Below are 16,138 nucleotides of genomic sequence, written 5' to 3'. Positions count from 1 at the left end.
AAAAAATATAAGAGATAGCAAGATTACATAATAAGATAATTTTTTTTTTTTAGTTAAAGGTTATAGTCTTTAGTCTTTGTTTAAACTCCACAATTCTTTCTCTGGATACAGAGGGTATTCTCCATCACAGATACCCCAAAATTATCCTTGATTGTTGCACTGATGGAATAAGCAAGTCCATTAAGGTTGATAACCCCCATGTTGCTGTTAGGGTGTACAATGTTCTTCTGATTCTGTTCATCTCACTCAACATCAGTTCATGCAAATCCCTCCAGGCTTCTCTGAATTCCTATCTCTCCTGGTTTCTTATAGAACAATAGTGTTCCATCACATGCATATGCCACAGTTTGTTAAGCCATTCCCCAATTGTTGGACATTCACTCAATTTCCAATTCTTTGCTACCACAAATAGAACTGCTATGAAGACTTTTGTAAAAGTGATATTTTTACCCTTTTTCCTGATCTCTTCAGGGTATAGAGTCAGTAGTGGTATTGCTGAATCAAAGGGTAGTGCATGTTTTTTTTTTAAATGAGAGAACCATACATAATGGTAATAATGAGGAAAAAAACCATAAGTAATTGGTGCCTCTACCTCCTCTCCTCTAAATCTTCTCTAATCTGACTTCTATCTTTGAACTGAAACTTCTCTCCAAAGATATCAATGATGTATTTCAATGCAAAATCTCATATCCTCCAATTCTGAGAGATTTGTTATGGAAAATGCCATTCACAGCCAGAAAAAAAACAAACTATGGCATCTGAATGCAGAGTAAAGCATTCAACATTGACTTTTTAAAACTTATGTTTTTTCTTTCTTTGTCATGTTTTTTCTTCCTTAATTCTAATTCCTCTTTTAAGAAAATGACTAAAATGGAAATATGCCAACCACAACTGTATATACAACATATCAGAATTTTTGATACTATGGGAAAGAGGGAGGGAAGAGAGGTGGTAGAAAAAAGCTTACAAAAGGATATATGTTTCAACAATTGATAATGTCCAAAGAATGTGAACATGCAACTCTCAAATGAAGAAATTAAAGGTATCTATAGTCATAAGAAAAAATGCTCTAGATCATTATTGATGACATAAATGCAAATTAAAACAACTCTGAGATACCACTTCACACCTATCAGATTGGTCATGATCAATGTTGAAGGGGATGTGGAAAAACTAGAACACTAATGCAATGTTGGTGGAGTTGTGAACTGATCTATCCTTTCTGGAAAGTAATTTGTAAGAGAACCAATAAAATTGTGCTTACCTTTTGATCCAGTAATATCACTACTAGGTCTGTATGTCAAAGAGATCATAAGAAAGGATAAAAAAAACTACATGAGCAAAAATATTTATAGCAACTTTTTTTTGGTAGTGGCAAAGAATTAGAAATTGAGGGATACCTATCCATTGGCATGTAACTGAACAAATTGTTATATATAATGTGATTGAGTACTATTCTGTAAAAAATTATGATTGGGGGCAGCTAGGTAGTGCAATGGATAGAGCACCAGCTCCAAAATAAGGAGGACCTGAGTTCAAATCCGAACTGAGACACTTAATAATTACCCAGCTGTGTGACCTTGGGCAAGTCATTCAATCCCATTGCCTTAAATAAATAATTTTTTTTTAAAAACTATGAAAGAAAATTATGATTGACCAGAATTCAGAAAAGCATGGAAAGACCTGCATGAACTGATGCTGAATGAAACAGTGGAACCAGAAGAACATTGTACACATTACCAGCAACATTCTGTGATGATCAACTATGATGGACTTGCTCTTTTCAGCAGTACAACAATAAAAATAATTCTAAAGAACTTGTGATAGGAAATATCATCCACATCCAGAGAAGGAACTATGGAGTTATGCAATGGATAAAGCTTGGTCTGGAGTCAGGATAGATCTCCTTTTCTTGAGTTCAAATCTTGTCTTGCTTTATCCACTGCACAACCAGGAGGATAAATTAAAGGGTAAGAGGGAAGAATTGATGCAAAAAGAGGTGGAGGAAGAAGAGAATGAAAAGATTTTATGGTGAACTTGCTTCATTATTGAACCACCTAAGACAGCAGGAGAGAGAGAGAGAGAGAGTGTGTGTGTGTGTGTGTCTGTATAAAATTATTCCTTATAAGAAAAGAGACTATTTTCCTCCATAGAACTTGGGGATGGAGGTCAAAGGAATTCTCAGAGGTCATGCTTTGGGAATATATTTGTCTGTCAAATGTGCAATAGATCTAGATTGGAAAGGAAGGCAAACTACTTATGGGGGGGGGAGGGAACGAAAAGATGGGCAGGAAGAAGTTTTTTTTTTTAGATTTTTGCAAAGGCAAATGGGGCTAAATGGCCTAAGTGGCTTGTCCAAGGCCACACAGCTAGGTAACTATTAAGTGTCTGGGGCCAAATTTGAACCCAGGTACTCCTGACTCCAGGGCCGGTGCTCTATCCACTGTGCCACCTAGCCACCCCCAGGAAGAAGTTTGATCTGGAGAGCTTTTGGTTAATTCTGAGACTGCCTCACTAACCTTGGAGTCCTAACATGCAGAGAGACTGAGCAACTGCTTAGGTTTTCCGGCCCTTAGAAGATTTCAACTGACCAACACAAACTCCATCTTGTACACCCAGGAGGCTGCAGAAGCTCACTCTATCAAAGGTGATACCTACCAGACAAATGCCCAGATGTCCAGCTTACAGAGACAAAAAGATGAGCTTCAGACCCACAGAGTCCCATTCTTTCCCGGGTTATACACTTAAAATCCACCCATTCATTGAGATTACAGAGTATTAGCCTTCAAAGGTCCCCAGAAATCACCAAGTACAAGTTTGGGACTGAAAAATGGAAGCCTTGTGTACTCACTTGTATTTCTCACTAAGGACAGAGGTGTCCATCTGTCCACTCATTTGTTGGATCCAGCAGGTAGACAAAGAGGCAACAAGAACAGGAGAAGCAGAGTCAGATTCAACACTCAGTCAGGGACAGCACAACACTTCTAGGAAGCTCAGGAGTCCTAACCAGAGGTGGATGACCTCGGCTTATTCATTGTCTAACCAAGCTCCAAGAACTCCACAGCACCTGCTTCAGCTGCCTTCATGGTCATAGGAACAAAGTGTTCTCATTGGCCAATTTCACCTGTTAAAGTCTTTACGTGCTTGGTGTAGACACCCACCACACACACACTCACTGATGAGTTTAAGACTCCTTTGGTTACCCTCAATCTGGTTTTGTCTGCCTGCTGAAATGGTTAACTGTATGTGGTATCTTAGAGCCACAGGTGAGAGTTAGGTGGCTCAGGTGGACATAAAAGGTGGAAAGTAGCCTTGAACTGGAATTGGCAGTCCTCACATCAGAGATATTAGTCTTCCTTCCTTCCTCTCTATACCTGCCTATTAGTTTCTAGGGGAAGAGGCTCCCAACCCATTTCACTTTTGCTGTACTGGGGAATGTTGGTGCCACAGAGAGGGGAGGTTGCGGTAAAAATGAAGGGAATCTATGTCTGGGAGGACTCCTGCCTGGGCAAGGGAGATCTGTGTCTGCAGTAAATGTGTCCTGGGTAAGTGAAATCTCACAATGGAGGTGGTGGTGGTGGTGGTGAGGACCTTTCTGAGAACCATCAATCACTATTTGTTTCTCAGGACACTTGGGAGAGGGTAGACAACTTGGGGGGCCAAATGGGAGGAGTTTCTTAGGTTTGAGAAGCTTGGGGAGTCGGGGGCTTTGTGCATGGATTGAGGGTCTGGGAAAGATGAACAGAAAGAAGCAAGAGGATGGCTGCCCCCCAGTTTGCAGTCACTGCCACCATTCAAGGACTGGGGATCCCCCAAGGACCCAGAAGATGGAGCTCCTTCTACTGCTTTGAAGCTCTCTTGGTCAGTGTAACCCAAGTGTAACCCAGTGTAACCTCTGTAGAGAGATAGTAGTGGCAGAAGTAATCAAGTCAGTATAGCACAGACCCTGCCCTTGGGAAGCTTCCAGTCTTTCAAGAGGTAATCACTCCAACTTCCAAGCTTCTGTAATACAGCAAACAGAAGAATCCACAAAAGACACTATGGGGTCTCTGGGTGGAATCATCATGTTTCACTGAAATAGTCATCCTAGAAGAGGTGATATTTGTGGAGCAGGTTTGACTAGAATGGATGAGAGTTCTATTAATTTAGTGGTAGAGGGGCATTCTGGACATAGAGAATAGTATAGTCAAAGGGATAGAGGTAGGAAAGTACAGGACATGGACTTATGGGACAAAGATTGACTTTTTCCATGTGAATGGGAAATATTCCTCATTTATTAATAACTCAAGTGGAGGGAGGTTATTTGGGTTATTGGGAAATTATTTGAGGGCTTATCTAAAAGGGAAATGTCACTTCCCTGCCTCTTTCCAACTGAGTTGGAGAACTGTTTTCCTCAGAGAAGGGATCTCTGTCTTGCCCTCATTTAGTATGGGGAATCCCCTTTTTTTAAAAAAGTCCTCCAATTCATCAGATGATGCCATTTGAATCATACAAGGACCCTGAACCTCACAAATGGACTTTTTCTCTTTCTTCCATGACAACATTTTTGGAGTCACCATGCCCTGCCCTATTGACAGACAAGTTTCGACATGGAGATGAGTGGAGCAACAAAGAAAGTATCATTGTGTCCTTGGTGCATCTCCTTGCTGTGTTAGGGTGATGTAAACCCTCTTGAAGTGTTCAGTGATTTGTGAGAGCCTCATTTCATCCCAACATAATGCTTGAAGTATCTTTTACTTAAGAGGAGGGGGCCGGATCCTGAATATCTTTGGGACGGCTGAGGACTCCAAGAAAGTGCAGGGAATCAATGCAAAGAATAAAATGATCAAAAACAGGTCCTTTATCTCTTTTCTTTTTCCTATTATCTCTCTTTTTTTCTTTTATCTCTTCCCTTTCTCCTCACTCAGAATGGTCCTAGTGAACTATGTTCTTGACAAACTGAACCCTCCAATGTCAACCAAGTTATGGTCTAGCATGTGGCTTAGTCACTGACACCCAGACTGTAGCTGATAGAAACCAAGTGTAGCTTTTATTGGTTTTTAAGTTTTTATTTATTTTATGTTGACCTTATGAAGTAAAACAAGCACTTTGATGACATAGTAGAATAAAAAAGATTGCACGCGAAACTGCAACTGTGTTATATACAACACGGGATTCCTGCTAAATATATAATGAATTTATCAGGTAACTTTCCTTTTTCCTCTCCCCCAGCCCTAGAGAGGGATACCAATAGATACAAATCTGTAAATATGTGCATGTATGTCTGTGTGTTTGTGTGTGTGTGTGTGGGGGAAGTAATATCATTTTATACATTCCTCTATTTTTCAGTCAGTGGATGCACATAGCCTCTTCCTTCATAGGTCCTTGTGTCCTTCATTTGGGTAATTATAACAGTTAAAATGACTCAGTCATTCAAAGTTGTTCTTAAAACAAGATTGATATTAGTGTATACAGTGTTTCCTTGGCTTTACTCAATTGCTCCATTATTCCATGCAAGTCTTTTCACGGATTCATCATTTCTTATAGTATCATCTCACCCCAATGATGATCCAGGTGGATGAGTATGGTAGTTCTAAGATGGAAAAGGAAAGTGGAAGGCCCTGCCTGCCTCCCCCCCCCCCAGCCTGAGAGTCACTAAGTCCTTTCCCAGCTCCCCCAGAACCTCCACATCCCTCTGTGGGGGAGGGAGTTGATGAGCGCCTTCTATCCAGTCCTTCCTCACTCTTCTTATCCCTTTTCAGGATGAGGGGCTCAGCCAGTTCCTCATGTGAACTCAGCAGGTCTATCACCTTTCCTGGCCTGGGGTCATTCCCCACAGTTACGTATTTCTGGAAGGTTCTGTCTCTCCTAGACGTGGTCTCAATGAAGTCCATACCCTGGAGCTGTTCCTCCCCATCTCTGAGTCAAGTCAGAGAAATGAATCTCTGCAGGGTAAAAGTCCTGGACCTGTCACTTTTGGGTTACCTCCTGATGGAGGGCACTGTGGCAGGTCCCTCGGGTAGAAGGTGGGTCTAGGGACAAAGGTCAGAGGCAATGCCAGACTTTCCCTTTCCCCTCCCCTCCAGGGGCATGAGGCCAAATGGGGTGAGGGGAAACCACCAGCTATCCAGGCTCTGAAGTATTGGGGGTCCCAGGGTGTAGGGAACTGGGGTAGAAGTTTCAGGAGGGGCGCAAAGAGTCAGCACCAGGCCTTGAGTGCTGAGCACACGGGATGGGCCTGGTAGAACCTGTCCTGGTCAGGGCCTCTTTCCTGAACTCCAGGGACTTGTGCACCCACAGAACACAGGTCTACAAGCTATCTTTGGGGAGCTTCAGAAATTAGATTGAGTAGTTTATGCAGATCAGCAAAGGCACTATATAGGCAAAAGCTTACCAACCAGTGGATCTTTCAAAAATCAAAAATGTTGTTCAAAGACAGGAGACAGTATTTCAATGTTTTAATCATTTAGCAGAGGCTTTTGATGCAATTTCTGGTGGAAAGCATGATAGAGAAGGACAAAAAACTCAGTTTCTCTCTTGTTATTCTTTTAAGTCATTATTTATTTTCATTCTTATGCACATGTACACCTTTAGGTTACAGAATTTCCTTCCACCCTTCCTTCCCATCCCCCTCTCCTCAGCTGCAAACAGTCAGGGTAGTATTGTACATACACAGGTTGATAAACAAATTTACAGATGAGTAATTTTAGGTATGAGGAATTAGGATTCAGGGAAAGAGATCCATGAGATAATTTTTATAAAGCGGTCATCAGGTTCGGAAGGGCTGGGTTTTTGGTGCGTGTGTTCTGTTTCGGTTTGTTTTCCTTCCTCTAGATGGGGAGAATATAGTCCGTAGCCAGTCAACTGCACTTGTCCTAGCTCTCTCAACTGCCGGGACTAGCTTCATCCTTCAGGGCTGAGCATCTCACAATGTTGTTGTTTTGTTTTGTTTTGTTTTGTTTTGAGGGGTTTTTTTTTTTGCAAGGCAATGGGGTTAAGTGACTTGCCCAAGGCCTCACAGCTAGGCCGTTATTAAGTGTCTGAGGTCAAATTTGAACTCAGGTACTCCTGACTCCACTGCGCCACCTAGCTTCCCCCACAATGTTGTTGTTAACGTGGACTTTGTTCTCGTTTCTACTCCCTTCTCTCAGCATCAGATCCTGTAAGCATTCCATGTTTCTTTAGATTCTGACCATTTATGGTTTCTTATAGAACAATAGTAGTCCATGGTATTCATATATCAAAACTTGTTTAGCCATTCCCTAATCGACAGATGTCTGCTTAATTTGTAATTCTTTGCCATGTCTACAAAAAGAGGTGCTCTGAATATTTTGGAACATGTAGGACTTGGCCCTTTTTTTATACTTTCTTCTGGATATAGGCCTAGAATTGGAATTGATGGGTCAAAGGGTATGTATAGGCATAATTCCCTATTGCTCTCCAGAATGCATGGATCTGTTCACAACTCCAACAGCAATGTGTCAATGTCCCAATCCTCCCACAACCTCCCAGTCATTTTCCCTTTTTCTCATCTTAGCCAGTCTGATGGATGTGATTGATACCTCATTGGTATTTTAATTTCATTTCTCTAATTAATAATGATGTGGAGCATTTTTTCACATGATTATATATAACTTTAATTTCTTCATTTGAAAACTGTCTGTTCATATCCTTTGACCATATATCCACTGGGGAATGACCTGTGACCTTATATTTGATGTCATTCCCGATTGAAGGACATTCACTTAATTTCCAATTCTTTGCCACCACAAGCAGGGCTGCTATGAATATTTTTGTACAAGGGATGTTTTTACCCTATTACATCATCTCTTCAGGGTATAGACCCAGTAGTGGTATTGCTGGATCAAAGGATATGCACATTTTTGTTGCCCTTTGGGTGAAATTCTCAATTTCTCTCCAGAAATGTATTAGTGTCCCAGATTTCTCACATCTCTTCCAACACTGATCATTGTCCTTTCTGGCCATTATTGGTCAGTTTGAGAGGTGTGAGGTGGTATCTCAGTGATGCTTTAATTTGCATTTCTCTAATAGTGATTTAGAGCAATTTTTCATATGACTGTGATCACTTTAATCTCCTCATCTGTAAATTGCCTTTGCATATCCTTTGACCATTTGTCAATTGGGGAAATGGCTTGGGTTTTTTTTTAATTTGATTCAGTTTGGGGTGGCCACGCACCACGCTGGCTCTGGTTGTAGTAGCCCCGCAGGGTCTCCAGGTTCACTCGGAACGTCCGCGCGTTGCCCCTCCCGACCCGCGTGTTGCGCTCCCAGTACTCGGGGGCCACCAGGACCACCGGCTCCATCCACGCCGCCCGCGGCTCCGCCCTCGGATTGGAGCCGTCGCTGGCGAAGCGCACGAACTCCACATCGTCCACGTAGCCCACGGCCACGAAGCGGGGCTCCCCGAGCTCGGGCCGGGTCCAGGCGGCGTGGAAATACCTCAGGGTATGAGAGCCTGAGATGGGGCCCAGGGGAGGCATCTGCGGCCAAGTCCGGAGGGGACACAGTGGCACCCCGGACTCCGAAGGCCCCTCCTCCCGACCCCCAGTGTGCAGGTGCGGGCCGGGCCAATTCTCCTTCCTAAAAGCGCTTTGAGATCCGAAAACCACCCTCGCGGCTAGTGCCCCAGACAGGTCCCAGAGCCGCTTCGCCTCGACGCTGCCCCTCTCCCCCAGCCCGTGCCCTGCTCCGGGGCTCACCCAGGGGCCTCACCTGAGGTCCCCGCCCTCCCCCACTCCCCCCGGCTCCTCTGCCCCCGGGGCTTTATCCTCGCCCCTGGGTGGTGGTGGTGGGGGGGGTCCCGGGCAGCTCTGCTCCTCCCCCTGCACCTCTGCCTCCACACCCCCTGGCCTTGCACGCACCCGCCAAGCCCCCCCCCCCCCAAACGAAGGGACCCACTCCAAGTCTCCCCCTCACCGAGCCAAAGCCCCGGAGGGGACGGGCAGGCTGCGGCCCCCACTCGGACGCCCCCCATCCCCCCCAGATAACTTCCGGCCTTCTCCCTCCAGCATCCCCGGAGCGCGGGGCCGGTCCTTGGAAACTCGCCCTAGGCCGGGGCTGGCAGAGCTTTCGGGGGCAAAGCCCCTTCCCCCTCCCAGATGCCCGCTGTCCAGTGGCAGGAGCCCCTTTAATCCTGTTTTCTCCGCAGCCGCCCAGGGCTCCAGCAGGGCCAGGGGCCCCGGGGGAGGGGAGGGGGCAGGGAGCTGTCCATAGTGCTGCACGGCCTCTGGCAGGCAGGTCCAAGAGCAGGGCAGTCTGTTTACGCCGGGCCCATCCTTAACCTTTGATTGGCTGCATCGGGTCTCTACCGACCAATAGCAAGGGGAAAACACCAAACGTCGCTGGTAACCGGGCAGGCAGAGTGGCCCGGCACAGGTTCAGGGACCTGAACTAAAAGTTTCCTAAGAAACCTGTGTTGGTCCTGGAGCAGCCCCGCACCAGGGGCATCCACCCTCCCTCCCGCCCTCACTACTCCAGGAACACTCCGATCTGGGGCTCCCGGTCTGAACCAGGGCAAAGGAAGGTCCCAGCCTCCCCATTCCTCTGCAACCTCCACGTTCCAGCCTTCTGTGGATCTTTTCCCTTTAGAAATTATGGAGAAACTCCTCCCCCCCCCCCAATTGGAGGGTTTTGGTCTGAGGGCTGAAGCAACCTGCAGACTAATTTGTGGAGGGGGGGTTCCCACCTCATCCATCTCAGACGTGACTCAGGCAAGTCTTGTAACCTCCAGGCCTCCTAGATGACTAGACTAGGGATTCCAGAACAAAGGGGCCATCAGAGTCAAGGAAAGGGAGTGGAATCTGAGCAGAAGCCTTTACCTCATCATTAATGGGGCAGGTCGGTGGCACAGTGGTTAGAGTCCAGGACCTGCAGTCAAGAAGACCTGAATTCATAACCAGGCCCCAGACACTTACTAGCTCTGTGACACTGGGCAAGTTGCTTCTCCCTCTTTGTGGCAATTTGCTTATCTAAAAATTGAACTGGAAAAGGAAATGGCAAACTTCCTCAATTTCTTTGACAAAAAAGTAACAATCCCCCAAATGAGTCACAAAGAGTCAGATACAACTCAATTGCAACAAAAGGAAAGAGCTTAATTATGAAAATGGAGAGGAGGACTATGTCAGCCTAAGATTGGTTCCGAACTCCCTGAAATCTGAAGGTCTGTAATTTTTTTTCAGAAACAGGGAACCAGGGTCCATTTGTGTGAATTTTCCCTCTTTCTTGTCTCATTCCCAAATAGGAAACAATTAAACTTCAATTTTATGGGAAAAACATCTGAAGATCATCTCCTTTATGTTACAGATTAGGGATGTGAATGCCAGCAATCTGAAGAGATTTGTCTAAGGTAATAAAGACAGAAAGTAGAAAAATGGAGATTTGACCTTCCAGCAGTTTTTTCCCACAATGCCCTACTAGTCTAGAGAGGGTCCTGAAGTCTCCTCTAGTGCAGGACACACACCAGCCTTCCAATCTTGTTGAAGTCAGCATTCTGTGGAAAGGCAGGGAAAGACTTGAGGAATTCAGTTTCTTACTGTTTTCTGCTATCAGACTATTCAGATCAAGTCCTGTGTCACCTTTCTTCTGATTCCAATAGAGCTTTAAAACAAATTCTCCTTAAAAAGCACCAACTCTTGTCAGTTTTCAATGTGCTTCCTTTCCCCATACTGGTACACCACTTTGCTAGGGAAAATACATACAAGTGAGGACTTCTGGGGCAGAGCCAAGATGGCAGCAAGAACCTAACACGCTCCAGGAGCTTTTTGCTACCGAAGATAAATGGAGCCTCTACTCTAACATTTACACTACAGATCCCACCAAGAAAAAGAGAAGTCTCAAAGAAGTTTTCAACTGGAGACATCATGGAGGATCTTCAGTGAAGGTCTGTCTCTTTGGGGGAAAAGGGGAAATAAAGTCCAGGAGGTGGGAGACCTGGAAAGCCAGCGGGAGGCTTTTAACCACAGTGCAATCCAGGTCCTGACAGCTTAATAATAAGAAGTCCTGGCAGCTAGCTAGCAATCCAGCAGGGAGGATCCCAACCCCAAACAAAATCTGAACCCTGAGAGCACCAGGGTAAAAGACAGGGCTGGGTCAGGAGTAATCCACTGTTAAGTCAGAATCTGGACTTAAAGGAGGAAAAAATACTCTGGAAAGGCAAGGCCTGGACTGCATGGGAAAGATCTTGGCCGCCAACAAGCCAGGGATCAGACCCCAGCCCCAGTAAACCAAAATCTTGGATCTATACTCCATATGTCCCGGGAGCTGAACTAAAGCAACAAAGATGAACAAAAAGGCTGAAAGACTGCTCAGTAAAGAAAACCACTTTACAGATGAACATGACAGCAATGCCATGTCTGAATAAGAAAGCAGTGAAAAATCACTCACAGGGGAAGTATCAAAAGAGTCTATAAATTGGACTCAAATACAAAAGCTCATTGAATAGTTTAAAAGAGAATTTAAAAACCAAAGAAGAGAGGAAGAAAAAAATGGAAAAAAGAAATGAAAATCATGCAGGAAAATTGTGAAAATTGACCAAAGAAATCAACTCCTTTAAAAGCAAAAATAAGGGGTGGCTCTGTTGCACAGTGGATAGAGCACCAGCTCTGGAGTCAGGAGTACCTGAGTTCAAATCTTGTCTCAGACACTTCATAATGACCTAGCTATGTGGCCTTGGGCAAGTCACTTAACCCCATTGCCTTGTAAAAACCTTAAAAAAAGAAAAAATAACCAATTGGAAAAGGAAGCACAGATGCTAACTGAAGAAAATAAAATCCTAAAAGTTAGAATTCAACAATTAGAAATCAAGGAATCTATAAGACTACAAGATTCCATCAAAAAAATTAAAAGGTTGAAAAAAATTGAAGAAAATATGAAGAATCTTCTAGGGAAAATGGATGACCTGGAAAATAGATCCAGGGGAGACAATCTATCAATCATTGGACTACTAGAAAGCCTGGACCAACAAAAGAACCTGGAAAACATCATGCAAGAAATTATGAGGGGAAAACTGCCCAAATCTACTACAAGATAACAATATGACCACTGAAAGAATCCACAGAATCCCACCAGAAAGAGATTCCAGGATTAAAACTCCAAATGTTGTAATAGCCAAATTCCTGAATCCTCAAATAAACGAGAGAATATTGCAAGCAGCCAAAAGAAAACAATTCGAATACAAAGGGAACACAATCTGACCAACACAGGACCTATCAGCCTCAACACTGAAGTATCAGAAGAACTGGAATGGTATATATTGGTGCGCTAAAGACCTGGGATTACAATCCAGAATGTACTACCTGGAAAAATTCAGCATATACTGTCAGGGGGAAAAGATGGATGTTCTTTGAAATACAGAACTTCCAAAATTTCCTGACACAAAGATCAGAGATAAACAGCGAATTCACTTGGCAAATACAGGATTGAAGAGTTGCATAAAATAAAGTAAATGAAAAGGGAATGGAAAAAACAAAACTGTTTTAAACAAATGTTGGTCAAATATCAGATTGTATACGAGCATAAAAGGGAAGATAATAACACTTCTAATTCTTTAGAATTTTACTTCTCTAAGGATAGAATGTAGAATATAATTGAAGAGAATGACCCTAAAGGATATGGTTATAATTGGGTCTTGGCTCTCAGTTGAAGAGGTCCAAGACAACATCACTATGTTTGGGACAAAAAACCCTGAAAAAAAGCAGGGTTGTTATCTTTAACTTAAGTATCTCATTATCCTTTGACTTACTTTCATCACAAGGTGCTAAGCACCTTGTCCAATGAGGGCATCATAAAATCCAAGGACCTGAGTCAGTGTCTCTGTTAGCCCCAATCATTTGTAAAGTTCTCAGGTGAGACCTCCAGAGCATCAGTATTTCCAGTACTTAGAGATCTTCAACTACTTAGAGACCTTCAAGATGCTTTCAATTAATGAGATCAGGGTTTGCGTTAACTGGTGCTTCACTTAACAAGGGGTTAAGCACCCTGGGTGGGGAGGAAGAGGTAAAGCGTAGAGACAATAGGCCTTGCTTCACATATCAAGGTGTTAAGTACCCTGGATGGGGAGGGTAGGAAATAAAGTGTGAAAGAAAGTAGGTCTGGGGGAGGGACACAAATGGTTCAAGAAATGACTTTGGATGATACTTTGGCTCATGAGGAGGATTTTATATGCTTGAAAGATACTTAAAATGGGCTAAGGTAAAAATGATTATAATTATAATTTGATGCAATGTATGTCAATGCTGCTTCTCAAGGAATCAAGTCATCAATCTGTGATGATATCTTGATAACAATAGGAGCTTATCAAGCAATCAAATGATCAAACTGTGATTGATGATACCTGATTAATAATATTAAGGCAATAAATAACACTAGGGAAGAGAGACACAAAGATTTATAATTTCAGAGGGAAAGAAGGGAGAATATGAATGCTAAGTAAATTCGATTCAATAGATTTAGTCCAGTGAGGAAATAAGATACATTCCCACTTGGGTTTAAAAATCTAACAATCTACAGGCAAGGTGGGGGGGTGACTGGCAAAGGAAAAGATAAGGGATGAAAAGACTGATAAAAAGGAGTATAAGGTATAAGTGAAAATAAACTAAAGTTAACTTTTTAAAAGAAAAATCAAAGGGAAAAGTTAGTAAAATTTTGGTGAGTAGGAATAAGAGAAAAGGAAGGCGTTATATATAAATGGAGAAAGAGAGCATGGAAGGAAATAAAGAATTAGTAATCTTAATTGTAAATGTGAATGGGATGAACTGTCCCATAAAATGGAAATGGATAGCAGAATGGATTAAAAACCAGAATACAATATGTTATTTATAAGAAACACATTTGAAGCAGAAAGATACACACAGGGTAAAGGTAAAAGACTGGAGCAAAATATATTATGCCTCAACTGAACTAAAAAAATCTGGGATAACAATGCTAATCTCAGACAAAGTAAAAACAAAAATCAAACTTCTTTTTTTTTTAGGTTTTTGCAAGGCAAATGGGGTTAAGTGGCTTGCCCAAGGCCACACAGCTAGGTCATTATTAAGTGTCTGAGATGGTATTTGAACCCAGTTACTCCTGACTCCAGGGCCGGTGCTTTATCCACTATGTCACCTAGCCACCCCTAAAAATCAAACTTCTTAAAAGGGATTAGGAAGGAAACTACATCTTCTTAAAAGGCACCATTAGTAGCGAAGCTATGTTATTACTAAACATGTATGCACCTAGTGGCATGGCATCCAGATTCCTAAAGGAAAAACTGAGTGAATTACAAGAAGAAATAGAAAACAAAATTTTTATAACGGAAGACCTCAATATCCCTCTCTGAGAACTAGATAAAGCCAACAACAAAATAAACAAGAAGGAAATTAAGATGGTGAAGGAAATCTTAGAAAATTTAGACCTCTGGAGAAAACTTAATGGGGATAGGAAAGAGTATACCTTTTTCTTGACAGTACATGGCAATTTTTACTAACACTGACTATGCACTCAGGCAAAAAAACTTTATAATCAAATGCAGAAAGGTAGAAATAATAAATACACACTTCTTAGACCATGATGCAATTAAAAATTACATGTATTAAAGGGTCAGGGAAAGATAAACCAAGAGCTAATTGGAAATTAAATAACTTTGCCTTAAATAATGGATAGCTCTAACAGCAAACAATAGAAATAACCAAAATTATATTCAAGAAAATGATAATAATGAGACATCATACCAAAATTTATGGGATGCAGGCAAGCCAATTTTGAGGGGAAACTTTCTATCTCTAAATGTTTATATGAATAAAATAGATTGAGAAGAGATCAATGAATTGGGTATGCAACTAAAAAAGCTAGGAAAAAAACAAAATTAAACACCCCCAATTAAATATGTAATTAGAAATTCTGAAAAGTAAAGGGAGAGAGTAATAAAATTGAAAGCAAGAAAACCATTGATCTAAAAAAACCCCTAAGAATTAGTTTTATGAAAAAAACACAATAATATAGAGAAACCTCTGGTTAATCTGATTGAAAAAAAAGAAGAAAATCAAATTACCAGTATCAAAAATGAATAGGGTGAGCTAACCACTAATGAGGAGGAAACCAAAGAGATAATTTGGAGTTACTTTGTTGACCTGTATGCTAATAAATTGGATAACTTGAGTGAAATGGATTAATGTTTCCAAAAATTCAAACTGCCCAGATTAACAGAAGAGGAAATACAGTACTTAACCCCATTTCAGAAAAAAAAATTTTGAAGAAACCATCAATAAACTCCTTAAGAAAAGCTCTTCAGGTCCAGATGGATTTACAAGTGAATTTTACCAAACATTTAAGGGACAATTAATTCCTATTCTACATAAAATATTTTTTAAAATAGGAGAGGAAGGAATTCTGCCAAACTCTTTTTATGACACCAACATGGTGCTGATACCTAAACCAGGAAGAACCAAAACAGACAAAGAAAATTATAGACCAATTTCCCTAATGAATATTGATGCAAAAATATTAAATAAAATTTTAGCAATGTGACTACAGTAAATTATTACCAGGATAATACACCATGATCAGATTGAATTTATACCAGGCAGGCAAGGATGGTTCAACATTAGGAAAACACTCAATATAATTAAACATACCAACAGTAAAACCAATAGACACCATATGATTATCTCAATAGATGCTAGAAAAGCCTTTGATAAAATACAACTTCATTGCTATTAAAAACACTAGAAAGTTTAGGAGTAAATGGAGTTTTCTTTAAAATTATAAATAGTATCTATCTAAAGCCATCAGCAATTATTATATTTAATGAGAATAAACTAGGAGCATTTTCAGTAATGTCAGGGGTGAAACAAAGATGCCCATTATCACCATTTCTATTTAATATAGTATTAGAAATGCTAGCAGTAACAATAAGAGAAGAAAAAGAAATTGAAGGAATCAGAATTGGCAATGATGAAACAAAACTTTCACTCTTTGCAGATGACATGATGGTATACCTATAGAAACTGAGAAAATCATATAAAAAACTCCTTGAAACAATGAACAAATTCAGCAAAATAGCAGAATATAAAATAATCCCACATAAATCATCAGCATTTCTATATATGAACAACAAAGTCCAAGAGAAAGAGATATAAAGAGAAATTCCATTTAAAATAACTGT

This window comes from Macrotis lagotis, chromosome 1 (assembly GCF_037893015.1).
Source record: "Macrotis lagotis isolate mMagLag1 chromosome 1, bilby.v1.9.chrom.fasta, whole genome shotgun sequence".
Lineage (NCBI taxonomy): Eukaryota > Metazoa > Chordata > Mammalia > Peramelemorphia > Peramelidae > Macrotis > Macrotis lagotis.
This window is presented reverse-complemented; position numbering follows the sequence as displayed.